The sequence below is a fragment of the Grammomys surdaster genome, unplaced genomic scaffold, assembly GCF_004785775.1.
Source record: "Grammomys surdaster isolate TR1022 unplaced genomic scaffold, NIH_TR_1.0 125341, whole genome shotgun sequence".
Taxonomy (NCBI): Eukaryota; Metazoa; Chordata; class Mammalia; order Rodentia; family Muridae; genus Grammomys; species Grammomys surdaster.
The window spans coordinates 709,508-722,311 of NW_021620215.1; the positions used below are offsets into that span (position 1 = coordinate 709,508).

General features: G+C 49.8%; 1 protein-coding gene across 1 annotated transcript in view; it reads right to left on the reverse strand.

Moving 5' to 3' along the window:
• The window catches only part of Kcnj10 (potassium voltage-gated channel subfamily J member 10), a 30,151-nt gene extending 17,482 nt beyond the window's left edge, over positions 1-12,669 (reverse strand). Inside the window, exon 1 of the mRNA XM_028785745.1 lies at positions 12,536-12,669. The gene's annotated coding sequence lies outside the window, so the exon portion shown is untranslated. The remainder of the gene's footprint in view (positions 1-12,535) is intronic.
• Between the last annotated feature and the right edge of the window lie 135 nt (positions 12,670-12,804).

The window sequence follows — 12,804 nt, forward strand, 5'->3', positions numbered from 1 at the left end:
GGCAAGAAGAGAAAATCTTGAGAGAAAGGGAGTGAGACAAGTTTCGAGGAAAGGATTGAGGAGACACTGAGGGACCTGTCTCTAAAGCAGGCAGATGGGACGACCACGTCTCTTACAGTCTGGCCTTTGCTGACCTCCCAAGCATCAATATTCTCTCTCTGTCTCTCTCTCTCTGACTCTCTCTCTCTGTCTCTCTCTCTGTCTCTGTCTCTCTCTCTATCTCTGTGTCTCTGTCTCTGTCTCTCTCTCTCTCTCTCTCTCTCTCTCTCTCCTTCACTAGTCATACCAAACACCTCTTGCTTCAGGAACATACTCCAGCAAACAGTTCTTTGCAAAATGGGGTCTCTTCCAATCCCACTTCGCTGTTTAAGTTCTTCCCTTCCATCCGGTTTCAGCTTGGATGTCGCTTTCTCTGGAAAACTTTTCAGAAGGCCTCCAGCCCCCATGCGGGCGGCACCCTCATCCCTGTTTCCATGGTCTCACCAACGGTCCTGTCTCAGCCTTTCCCACATGCTAGCATTTTGCTGATTGCTCCATGTGATATGGTGTGCAGCTTACTCCTCCCCAGGAAGCTGGGAATGGCATAACCTTTGTGTTAATGGCATGAAAACTAGACTTGGAGAACTAACTGGCTTTCTCAGGAAAGCTTCTAAGAGGGCTTCTAAGGGATACAGCACACTGAACCTGGTGTGTGCTGCTCATCTTGCCCTGAGTCACAGGATGTTGGTGCCGGGAGGCTCATCCCCATTTAGTCCCTTTGATGTACTGAAAAAAGGAGACACAGCTTAGAAAAGATGTATAACTTCCCCAAGCTCACACGGCTTGCCAGCAGGGCATTTTACTTTACATTGGCATCAGGGCAGGACCCCTGGCCTTCATTCCACCTTCTTTCTTCCTGCCAGATCTGACCCTGGGGTCCTGAAGGGACAGTTGGTTTGCACTTGGAATGTTTTCCACAGAGCTTGTCCCTTGTCCTCACCCAGCCTGGGATGTGTTTGCTCTGATTGTGTCATCCACCAGCCCTCGAAGCTTCCCACACCTGCAGTGGCCAACCTAGAAACACACTGTAAGAAATGAAACAGAAGCTAGTGAGGCTCCTAGAGAGGGGACGCACCTGATGATGCTTTCTTTTTAGGTTATGAAAACAACCCAAGAGTTCCTCAGAGACATCTGAAATCCCACTGCAGGGTTCTGAAGTCATTTGCAGTATTGCTTGGGCCCCCCATCCTTTGTTGAGTTGGTGACTACAGGGAGATCTTCCTACCAGAGACTTTCCCTTTCCTTCCTTCCCTGGTACCTAGTAATACCTTAAACCCAGGAAATGTGTTAACCTCCTGTTGCTTAAGCAATTTCTATTTCTTCTCTTCTGCCTCTGCTTTTGTTGCTGCTTCTCCTTCTCCTCCTCCTTCTTCTTTGCCTTCTTCTTTTTCTGATTTTTTTTTTCTTTTAGACAGGGTTTCTCTATCTAGCCCTAGCTCGTCCTAGAACTCACTCTGTAGACCAGGCTGGCCTCGATCTCATAGAGATCTGTCTGCCTCTGACTCCCAAGTGCAGGGATTGAAGGTGTGCGCCACCACTGCCTGGCAAACAATTTATTGTTCTTTGCATCCTTGATGGCGACAAAGACCCTTGAGTACTCTACCTACAACTAATACTCAGGGAATTGAGCTACCTCCTGGACAGGTTCTCTCCGCTCCATTTCTCCTCAAGGCTACTGTTCCAAACATGGAAACCAACCTCTGACTCATAGAGAAGTCCCAGGAGGTCAGCCTTCACCCTGGGAGGCAGTCTCTCTACTCCCAACTTTCCCCCATATTCTTTAACCATATTCCACTTGAAAAGGATGGGGATAGGGTGAGGGTGGGTGGCATACAGATTCTGAACAGATACAGAGCTGCATTCAGAGGGGGATGTCCCATCATAGTCCCCCCCCAGCTAACTGCTCTAGCACAGTGGGAGGGGTTGTGGGCAGGTTTCATTCATACAAAAGAGACATTTAGAGGCACAAGAACACGGCTAGAAGGGACAGATGAGGTACAGAGACTGGTGAGTAAGGTGATTTAGGCTGAATCCAGTCATCAGAGGGAAGCATCGAGATCAGGAGCGGAGGGGAGGAATGGAAGGGGCCTGCAGTTCTTTGGTGTACTTCTTACATAAGGGAAGCAACCACTTTTGTTTTGTGTGCAGCAACCACTTCTGGCTTGCTTTCTGCTGAAGCTACTGCAGTGGGGCCTCACACATCCTCCCAGGACCCAGCGAACCTCAGAAGTCAGCACAGCCCTGAAGTCCTTAAGTGTCAGAAAGCCTTCCTTTCTCCTGTCTTTATGGCATCCACTCCAAGTTACTAGAGAGATGCCCCGGATCAGAATCCTAGCGGAGGCACAGATGCTGTACAGATGCTGTATAGACAGGGATAGAAACCAGAAAGGACAGAGCTGAGCACCACAGAGACTTGCAGAGAACAGTGCTCTCCCAGCTTTAAACCCAGCCATAAGGCTGAGGGATTACTCTCCAGCTCTCCAGAGTCAGCAGCAGGAGTAGGGCTGATGGGTAGGAAGTGGGAAGAGGTGGGTTCATCCTCCTCAAAGTGACCTTCTGAAACCCTTTCTGTACCAGAAGCCTAGTGAAGGTCCCTATTCCCGCTGTTCTCTACTCCCACCTGTTACCAGGCCCGCAACTTCTTTCTGAAAAGAGTGAGTGAAAAACAGCTATGGTAAAATTCCATAGGAGCAGAACCAGAAAGAGCCGGTACAATGAATGAATGAATTAATGAATGAATGAATGAATGAATGACAAAACTAGAGGCAAGAGACAGCCCCAGTCTGGTCACCAGATACCTCCTACACTTTATTACACCTTCTATTCAGTCTTGCCGGGAAAATGGTTATTGCCCTGTCTACCTCTCAAACCCATGAGAGATTGGGGTGTTCTGGAGTGCCCTAGGAAAATACAAAAGATTATCCACCAGGGCCTGCACCAGATCAGGGTATGTTAGCTGCCCACGTATATATACATCTGTGTGCTTGATTCAGCGCTCCGGTGTGGGTCCTGATCCACCAGCCTCACTCCAGGGCTGGGGTAGAGGTAGGAAAGTTGTGCCCAAAGTTTGTCGAAGGCTGTGTTCATGGTTAACGTATAAGCAGGTACAGTCTGGGGCAGCAGGACATTCCCCGCCCCAGGGCCACATTCTTGAGGTCATAACAAGTGCAAACTTGTTAAAACCTGTGTCAGAGCAGCAGAGGGCAACGAGGGGTGGGGAGGGGGATGGTACTGAGTTGCCAGCAGCTGCTGGAGAAGGGTAGAAGTGAAAGGGGAGAGGGGGGAAGGAGGTGTGCAGGTGCATATGCTGACAGAAAGGAGTATGGACTTGTGGTCCTTGAGCCCAGGTCTGCACGTTGTGCTGGGGCACATTTGCTTGGCTGTGGGATTGGAGCAGGTGTGGGGCTGCATAGATGAGTGTGTGCCTGTGTGTCTCTGCATATATGAGCCACGTGTCCATGAGAAAGGGGTTAGGCAGTCACCAGTCGGGGCTGGGCATATAGAAGGAAGCATGGGCAGGCTGTGTGTACCCTTTTCTGTCATGGGCCTCACAGACCTGCATTCCAACTCCCTCCACAGACCGCCCCCACCCCTGTGGTCCAGGCTTCACCCTCCACAGCCAGCCCTGTCAAATGCCCATCTCACCAGCCTGTCCAAAGGGAGAGTGTCATGCTGCCTACATACTCGCCCCCCCCACCCTGGGTCCACTTCCCCATGCTCTCCGGACACTGGGGCGGGTGAGGGGTGGTGGGGGGAGGCTCTGAAAGCAGGTGACTGTTTGGGGGAACTTGGGGACAGAGCCCCATTGTGCCCTCCCCGGAGCCGCCTCAATGGAGCTCTCTGACACAAAGGGGCTTTGACAATGGGCAGGACATTAGTATGCAAAGCCAGCCCCTCAGCCCTCTCACTGTCCCACAGCCCAGGGGCGGGAGCTTGAGGGCTGCTGGCAGTGGGAGACAGGGTGGGGCAAGGCTCAGACTGAGGAGATTTTAGCCTTAGCAGCTCTCCGGGGGTCACTGACCAAGAGCCAGGGGAAGGAGATTTGACTAGGGCCTCCAAACCTGCTGCTGACCAAAGAGGACAGTCTAGACAGGGAAGGTCTTGGGGACAGGCGTTGGGAAAGGGGCTGAGGGAGGACAGTCTGAGCCCACCCACCCTACTTCTGTCTTGCCCTTAGTCAAGGGAATTGTGTGGGTAGGATTGTGAACACCAGCAAGACAGAGTAAGGTCCTAAGCCAGAGGCCAGAGCCACAGCTGGTGGAGGATGAGTGCCAGAATGGTCAGGCTTCAGGAGCAGAGGGATCCGAACCTCTGGAGTTCAGGATGCTCAGATTTAGGAGGTGGCCTCTGGTCTACTGCTTCCTGCATGCTGCATGATGAATAGGCAGCTGGTGTGTGGAGGCCTACGGTTGATGCCAGATGTCTTTTGCTATAGCTCTATGCTGTGAGACACGGTATCTCACTGAACCTGGAGCTTATTATTTCTACTAGACTGGATGGCCAGCAAATCGTAGGGATGATCGACCTGTTACCACATCATGCCATGTTTTACGTGGGTGATGGAGATCTGAAGTTGGGTCCTCGCAGAGCAAACACTTCCCCATTGAGCCATTTCCCTGTCTAGTGCTATCCTCTAATAAGCCATCTATTGATGCTGCTGTGGGGACAGAGAGAGCAGGTACAGTAACCAAGAACAAGCAATGGCCTTTGCCCTTTGTGCTCTTCCAAGGAGATCAGTCTGAACCCACAAAGTAAAATCACCTGCCCAGCTAAGGGGAATTAGCCACAGGACCAGCAAGCCAGGATACTCTTCCCAAAGCTGTGCACATCTGTTTCCAATTCAAATCCACCCTAATCCACATCAGCTAGGTCCAGGGCAGGATGCAGGGCAAGGGTTTTGAGGCCTGAGTTGATGAAAGCTTTTAGCAAGAGTACAAGAACCTGTCAAAAGACTGAAGGCAACATGCAGAGAAGGACACCACCCACACTGCTGTATAATTTAATCAGATTTCATCTGGTCTGAACCAATAAACCCTAAGAGAGAGAGTGGAAGGTACTTTATAAATATATACAAAAATTTGAGCTTAATATTGTCCCACTGGGTAATGATGGAGTTCACCTTTAAACCCAACACTCCAAAGTCAGAGGCAGGCAGATTTGAGTTAGAGGCCAGCCTGGTGTTCACAGCTACAGAGCGAGTTCCAAGACAGCCAAGGCTACCCTGTTTCATAAAACAAAAACAAGGCAAACAAAAAGGTCTTCCCAGCTTTCTTTCTTTGTAGTTGATACCAGAAAGTCCTCCCTCCTAGATTCTATCTCTTCTAAAGGAAGCTAAAACTTCCTTCCTTCTCACTTTGAAAACTAACTCCCAGTTCATGGTGTGTTAGAGAGAACACAAGGTTAGACCTAAATCAGACTCCTGGTTCAAGACCAAACAACCCAACTTTCTCTAGAACCTAGCATGGGTTTTCTGAGACAAGAGATGTCCTCTGTATCATGGGAAGACCAAGTCTGGGCCTTACCACTTATTGGTCTGCTAGGCGGTGAACTCAGAGACAAGACACTGGAATGCAGCAGCTCACAGTACTAAGTACCATCCTAAGCACCTTTCTAGCATTGGGTCAGGGGCACTCTAGACAATACATATTTATTCTCTGTTGGAAGAATTGAGCCTAGGGCCCCTGCCACTAAGCTATATCCCAGTCTTTATTTCCTCTTTTTATTTTGAGACAGTCTCACCAAGTTGATCAGTCTAACCCTGAACGCACTGTGTAGCCCAGACAGGTCCTGAACTTTCGGTCCTTCTGTCTCAGCTTCCTGAATGCTGGGATTAAAGACACACACCACCACGCCTGGCAGCAGATGCATTTTAAAGGCCCCATTTTATAGAGGAGAAAATAGAAGCATGGGATGTTAAGGATTTACCCGTGGTCACATAGTTAGTGGATAAAGGGGCTAACGTTCACCCTCAAAAAAGATAGCACCCTCCAGAGTACACATGAGCTAACCACTGCCTCCATCCTGTCAGCCCAGTGATGACCCTGCTGAGGGACATCAACCAAGATGCCCAGATCTTTATAAATGTCCCCTGTAGTCGCTCAAACTGGCAGTTCTGGAGTGATGGCTCAGGGATCCACAACGCTTCCTGAGATGCTTTCAGGGGCGTTCTGAGGTCAGACTTCCTGAGATGCTTTCAGAGGCGTTCTGAGGTCAGACTCATCCTTGTCATAATGCTAACGTTGCATTATTTATTCTTCCCACTTTGATTATTTCAAGAGTGATCAACTGAGCTTCCGAGGGGATTATGTGGCACGCGATATTGCAACACAGTAAATGCAGAAGCGAATAGAAGGAACCAAGCAATTGTTTACTGAGCTAGACATTAAAAAAGATTTGTGTGAATCCAAGGCAGCGGCACTCCTACGATCAGCTTTATAAAGCATAGCTGGTCTCACTTAAAACCTCACAGCAACAAGCAGTGGGGTTATCATTGTTTTTTAAATTAGCTATGAATAGTTTCCTCTGCATTCATTTCTAACATGCCACAGATCAACAGATACAATCTGAAAATAATGCCCTTTGGAGCCCTCAGGAAAATTTAAATGTAAAGGGATGCTGAGATTTAAAAAAAAAAAAATCAGAGCCACCACTCCAGACAGCCTCAGACACTCACCTTCACCTTGCATATGCTGACCATGTATCTGTTTCAATCATAAGACCAGCCAGGGTTCAGGCATGGGGGTGAGGTGTGTATCTAGATCTCAGAGTTAGCACTGGGAAGAGAAGAGCTGAGGTGGCTACTCTAGGGAGAATGTGACTCTAAGAGGGCGGGCCAACACCCCTTTGAGTGTGTCTACACATCTCTCACTTTGCACTTCCCGGCTCAGAAAGTGTGGACAAGGCAACAGGACAGTCCCAGACTGGACTTGACCAGCAGACAAGCCGAGCTCCAGGATGAAGTCAGACCTCCCTCTGAGGGACCAACAATGCTTAGAGGACAAGTTGCTGGATGGAGTCCAAACATCTGCTGCTTTTGATCTTCGGGTGGCGCTGTCCCCACCAGACAAAATGGTGGGTCCATGAGGAATCACTTTGAAGTTCCCCAGAGACTTAGGTAATGGAGTCTGTGGTGTGTGGAGAATGTCCACTTAAGTCTCTAAAATCAGAGTACTCCTCCCAAATTCTTAAGCACAGAGTCCTGCCTAGATACAAAGAAGACAGCACCTTTTATCATTCCTGGGACTAAGCCCTCTGCTGGGTTCCCAAAGGCCAGTGGAGGGAAGTCTTGCCTTTGCCTCAGAAGGTCCTCGATATGACAGGGACATAGGCATGTCCCAGAGGAACTCATAAGCAGGTAAGAAAGACAAGATGTCCTCTCTGACATTTGCCATGTATGAGGCATCCTCGGAAAAGTCAAAGTTGAAAAGATAAAGCAAGGTGGTGGCATAGGAAGAGAAACAAGAGTGTGGTAGTTTTCAGGCAAGTGGACCTTGGAAAGGCTTGTGATGGACAAGAGTGGATAGGAGAGTGAACTCTGGGACAAACTGTCCTTGCATGTGTCTCCAGAATCAGGCCCAGGAGAAGATGGGGTTCAGGAGTGGAGGTGGAAAAGGCAGAAAGTCTCTTGAATACTGTGACTGGAAATCTCCATCTGATGCTAACAGGCACGGAAGGGGCAAGATAAAAACCACTGCTCCATGGTGACAGTGCCAAACATGAGGTGGCAAAGAGGAGGAACCAAGGAGAGAGAGGCCAGAGTCAGGAGAGCCTCCATGGAAGCCATCATTAGCAACTACTAAGGAGACTGACAGGCTGATGAGAGGCAAGAAGCAGAGAAGGGCATTAGAAGCCAGCTGAAACGAAGAGATACTAAGTGAGGAGACCCAGAGACAGGCAGGCAGGCTTAGGCCCGATGAAGCTCGGCTGCAGAATATGTATGCCTAGCATATACAAGCCCGGGGTTCCACCCTCGGCACCACATAAAACCAGACCAGGAGGGAGATATGGTGACAACTCTGTGACTACAATCACAGCACTTGAGAGGTAGAGATGGGAGGTTCAGAAGTTCAAGATCATCCTTGGATACAAAGCAAGCTTCGTAAGACCTCTTCCTAACACACAGACACACACACGCACACACAGACACACACACACACACACACACTGCTGAGAGGGCTCATTAAGTAAAATACTTGCTATACAAGCATGAATGGATACCCAGCACCCACATAAAATGCCGGACACAGGGAGCATGCCTATAATCCCAGTACTGGGGAGAACAGAAAGATCCCTAGGGCCTGCTGGCCAGTCAGTCTGGCCAAATTGGTGAACTCCAGGTTCAATGAGAGATCCTGTCTTAAAATACCAGGTAGACAAAGATTGGGGAAGACACCCAACATCAACCTCTGCCCTCTGTACTCACGCATATGTACATGCACACATGTCCATACACAAACACATCCATGCACCATACAAAAGAGGGAGAAAGGGCCATGTCTGGGAACAGAAATACAGGACAATAGATAACCTAGATGGAGGGATAGAAATTGGTATCTTTGGCCAAGAAGCAGAGGTTGTTAGGAATGGGAGATTATCTCGGCGAGGGAGTGGTGATCCACAGATCAGTTATTCAATTTGAAGACAGGAAACCTGGCACAAGTTTCATGGGAAGAATGGGCTGTGGCATATTGGCCCTGCCTCTGGCAACAGCTGGTCTGTTGGCATGAAATGGGACCCTGTGCTTGAGTACTCAATAATTCTTCTGCCTTCCCAGATCTAGGGCAAAGTCTCAGAAAACCGCCATGGAGGGCTGGGGTTAGTCCCAGGAGCCAGTAGAGATGACAGAGTGGAAAGACTTGGAGGGTCTAGAGAATGCCAACAGCCAACTACACCTTGTACACACTACCCACCACCTAATTCCTTTACAAATACTGACTCTTAACCCTCACAACTATTGTTAGCACCGATGAACTCATGAGGGAAACTGTGGTTATTCACTGGAAAAACCAGGACTTAAACCCAGCAAGGAGGACTCCAAGTGCTCTGAACTGCTGTGTATATTAACTCTCACAGTGAGATGGTCACAGGGTTCTGCTGCCATCTGTGAGAAGCCTTTGACAGTCGTCACACATGCTCTGGACTAAAGAGCTTTGCAGCTCCTCTCAGAAGCCTTCAGGATGGGCTGTTTTGTTTGGGGCTATTTTATTTTATTTTATTTTATTTTATCATGGAGGACAGGTCACACGTGTATGAGTGCATACAACCCATGTGTGCAGGTGGCCAGAGAGGGTGTCAGACCCCTTGGAACTGGAGTTACAGATGCTTGTGAGCTGCCATGTGGGTGGGAACTGAACCCAGGTCCTCCATAAGAGTAGCAAGTGCTCTTAACCACTGAGCCATCTCTACTGGAGCCTAATCTATTTCCCTGTTTTTTGCTTGTTTGTTTTGTTGTTGTTTTTGTTGTTTTTGTTTGGGTTGTGGGTTTTGTTGTTGTTGTTTTGTTTTTTGTTGTTGTTACTGGAAGAGCTACAGAAGTACCATGTATTAACCCAGTCGCCTGGAGCCCCCACTTCTCCAAGCTTCTTGTGCAGACCACACAGCTCAGCTCTGACCTCTCCCCCACATTCCAGAGACAGCCCCTCCCTTCCCCACCACCTCAAATCCAAGCTCCAGGCTGGCAGACACCCACAGGAGGGTTGCTCCCACAATCCTTTTCTCTTTGCCCTTTCAAGGTTCTGATGGGGGAAGGGTGGAGAGGGGCCACCCAGGACGTACTCTCTCTATGAAGGATGGTACAACATGGGCACTAGTCTCTGACAGAGGGACAAAATATCCCTTGGCCTCAGAACGAGGGCGAGATGAATGCAAAAGCTCCCCATTCTCGGGAGTGGGTCTAGGCAACCGACCTTCATTCTGCACTAAGATATTAGAGGCCAGAGCTTCCCTTTCTGGCCAGTGTTCCTGCAGCCGCACCCCAATGGGGTGCCTCATGTTAGTCCTCCTCCCTGCCCCTTCCAGGGCCTCACTACTGTCCTGGACAGGTTGGCCCCAGCCTGGACAGTAGCACCAGTCAGGCAAGGGAAGAATCTAGGCCGAAGAAGGGAGGGAGAATGAAGGTTTTTGTTGTTGTTTGTTTTTTAGGGTTTTTTTTTGTTGTTGTTTTTTGATTTTTTTGTTTTTGTTTTGTTGTTTTGGTTTTTATTTTATTTATTTACTTATTTATTTATTTATTTTTGGGTGTTTTTTTCCCTCTCATTCCTAGATAATTTTTTGCAGGGAAATTTAGGGACTCGTGTCTCTTTCCCTCTTCACTAGTGCTTTGGGCCTCAACCCCTCTTTGCATCTTGTGTACACAAACCCAGCCTGGGATGCCCAGAAATCTCCTTCATGGAAATGGGCCTTGCTACACAACCCACTTACCAAAGCCTTTGGAACTTTTATCCCACCAGTCCCAGCACGAAAGAAAAATAACATCATATGAGTCCACCCAGATCTAAAGGTCCCAGCCCCCCTAGTCCCTAGGGGAAAGAGGGAAAGGTAGGCACCTGGGTCTTCCACCAATCACTTCCCTTCTACCTCAAGCCCCAACGCTGGAGTATAACTGAGCCCATACAGAGTACATGGGCCGTAGAGAGAATGGTGGAAAGGCCACATTGTCTCCTACATAAATGTATGCCCCACAAAGACATATGGGCACATGCTGGAGAGGTGCTAGTCCCCCTCCAGGGTAAGGGAAAGCAATAGGATTCTGCTTTAGAGCTACACAAGGAATGGGACCATGCTCCCCCATTACCCCCCCCAGTCAGTGGAGTCATTGCCATCTGATATCCACTGAGACAACTTGGCTGCTCTGGGCTCTGGATGGGGGCTGGGGGGATGGCTCAGAAAACAGCAGGTCCTTTCAGGACCCAGGTTGGCAAGAGCTTTGGGAGGCTGGACTGGCCCAGATCACCCCCTAACTCCCCCTCCTTTCTTCCTTCCCTTGCCACCACCACCAAAGACTGGGCGGGTGGGTGGAGGGATTGGCACCGCCTGGGTCAAGCCTACTGCCTCTGCAATCCAGCCCTGGACCCTCTCCCTGGCACAATGCCTTCCCTGCCCCCTCTTCCCCTGTTCCTCCTTCCTGAAGAACCAGCTATGAGCCAGGACACCTGGCTTCTTCTAGACTTGGTCCCCACACTCAGTCTACCCCCCACCCTGGGGACCTGACAAACCCTGCGCTTTGGCAGAGGATGAAATCTCCATCATTCCAGGAACATGTTCAAAACTCCTTGGAGATCAGGGAAAAGTGTTCACGATGAAACTCAACTGAGCTCATGGTAACTGCCGGCTCATGGCGCCAGTCTTTCAATGCCCACTCTGTGCCTTCCACAAAACCCCAAACAGGAGGCTCCCAAATCATCGCTGACCATCTGCTGCCCTCTCGGACTACCTAAAGTGGTCTGACCCACAGGGAGAAAAACATTTCAAACACCACAGCAAGGGCAGTCTGGCCAGAAACCTCTCATCAGAATTGGTATTGATAAGCAACCTAATCAGACTTTAAGCTTTGCCTTCCCTTGGATCCAAATCTGTTTTTATTTCTTTACACCCTCACCTCTTGGTCAGCCTCAGTCTGCCCAGGGCACTTCAGGTACTGGAATGAAATCCCAAGATACCAGAAGTCCTACCCCCACTTTTTTTTTCTTTCCCAGGTTTGTCCTTCTAGCCATTCTGGGCCTTGGGTCTCCTCCCTAGAATCGGTCCTGTCCTAACAATAACACGACTGCCCTTGGTTAGTCTCTGTCGGAGAAAAAGATAGAGTGAGAGAGGGGATCCGTAGAGGATGATTTCACAGGCCCTAACCTACCCTGACTCCAGAAGAAACATCTCCTTCTGAGATTGTCCTTGTGAAGCAATTTCCGGGATCAAGAGATGTCATTTGGCAGGGGTGTCTCAAAGTGGGTACCCAGAAGGAAATAGAGAAGAGGGTCCCAGGCACATCAGGTTGACTGTCTTCTAACCTAATGCTTGTCTTTCTCCCCATGTATAAACTGGTGCTCAGAAGATCGTCAATGAGTGTCACTGTGTGAATGTCACGAAAGGGGGAAGGGCTGGAAGCAGGAGTAACTTCTCTCTACTGGGAGCAAGGGGCAGTGTCTCTATGCCCGTGTGGGTGGGTGCAAGCTTATGTGTGGTAATTACTCTAGTAACTGGATGAGCCCCGTGCGACTGCAGGTCGGCCACGTTTCAAGGGGAGGGGATGTCATGGAAGCCCCTTTCTTAGATGGAAGGCCTGAGGTGACTAAGGTGAGTAAAGTACCTGTCTCCATCAAGACAGTCTTGATGAAGGGCCCTTCCCAGGAAAGTCCACTTGGAACTGCCAAAACTGAAGGAGGGAGACCCAGATTGTACTGCTGAGGTCCAACCAGCTTTGGTAGGGACCAAAGAGTTAGGGGGACCCGATGTCGCTAAGTGGGTAGGACCCAGCACTTCTTCATCAGGGCCAGAGTCTTACCTTGGCTCAGAGGTGGGTGACTGCTCTGATGAATCGCGGGGCAGCGGGACAGATGAACAGACGGGGCGGGCAGGAGTGGCGAGAGAAGCTGTGCGACAGGCAGGGCCAAGACTCTTAAACCGAGAGCTGGAATCAGATAAGGGTTTGTCTGGGGGCCGGGGCCGGGGTCGGGCCGGCCGGGGGCAGAGTTGGGCCGGGCCGGGCCGCCCCCTCCCTCTGCAGTGCCAGAGCCAAACTTTGTGTGAATGGAGGGGCCCGGCGGGGGCCAG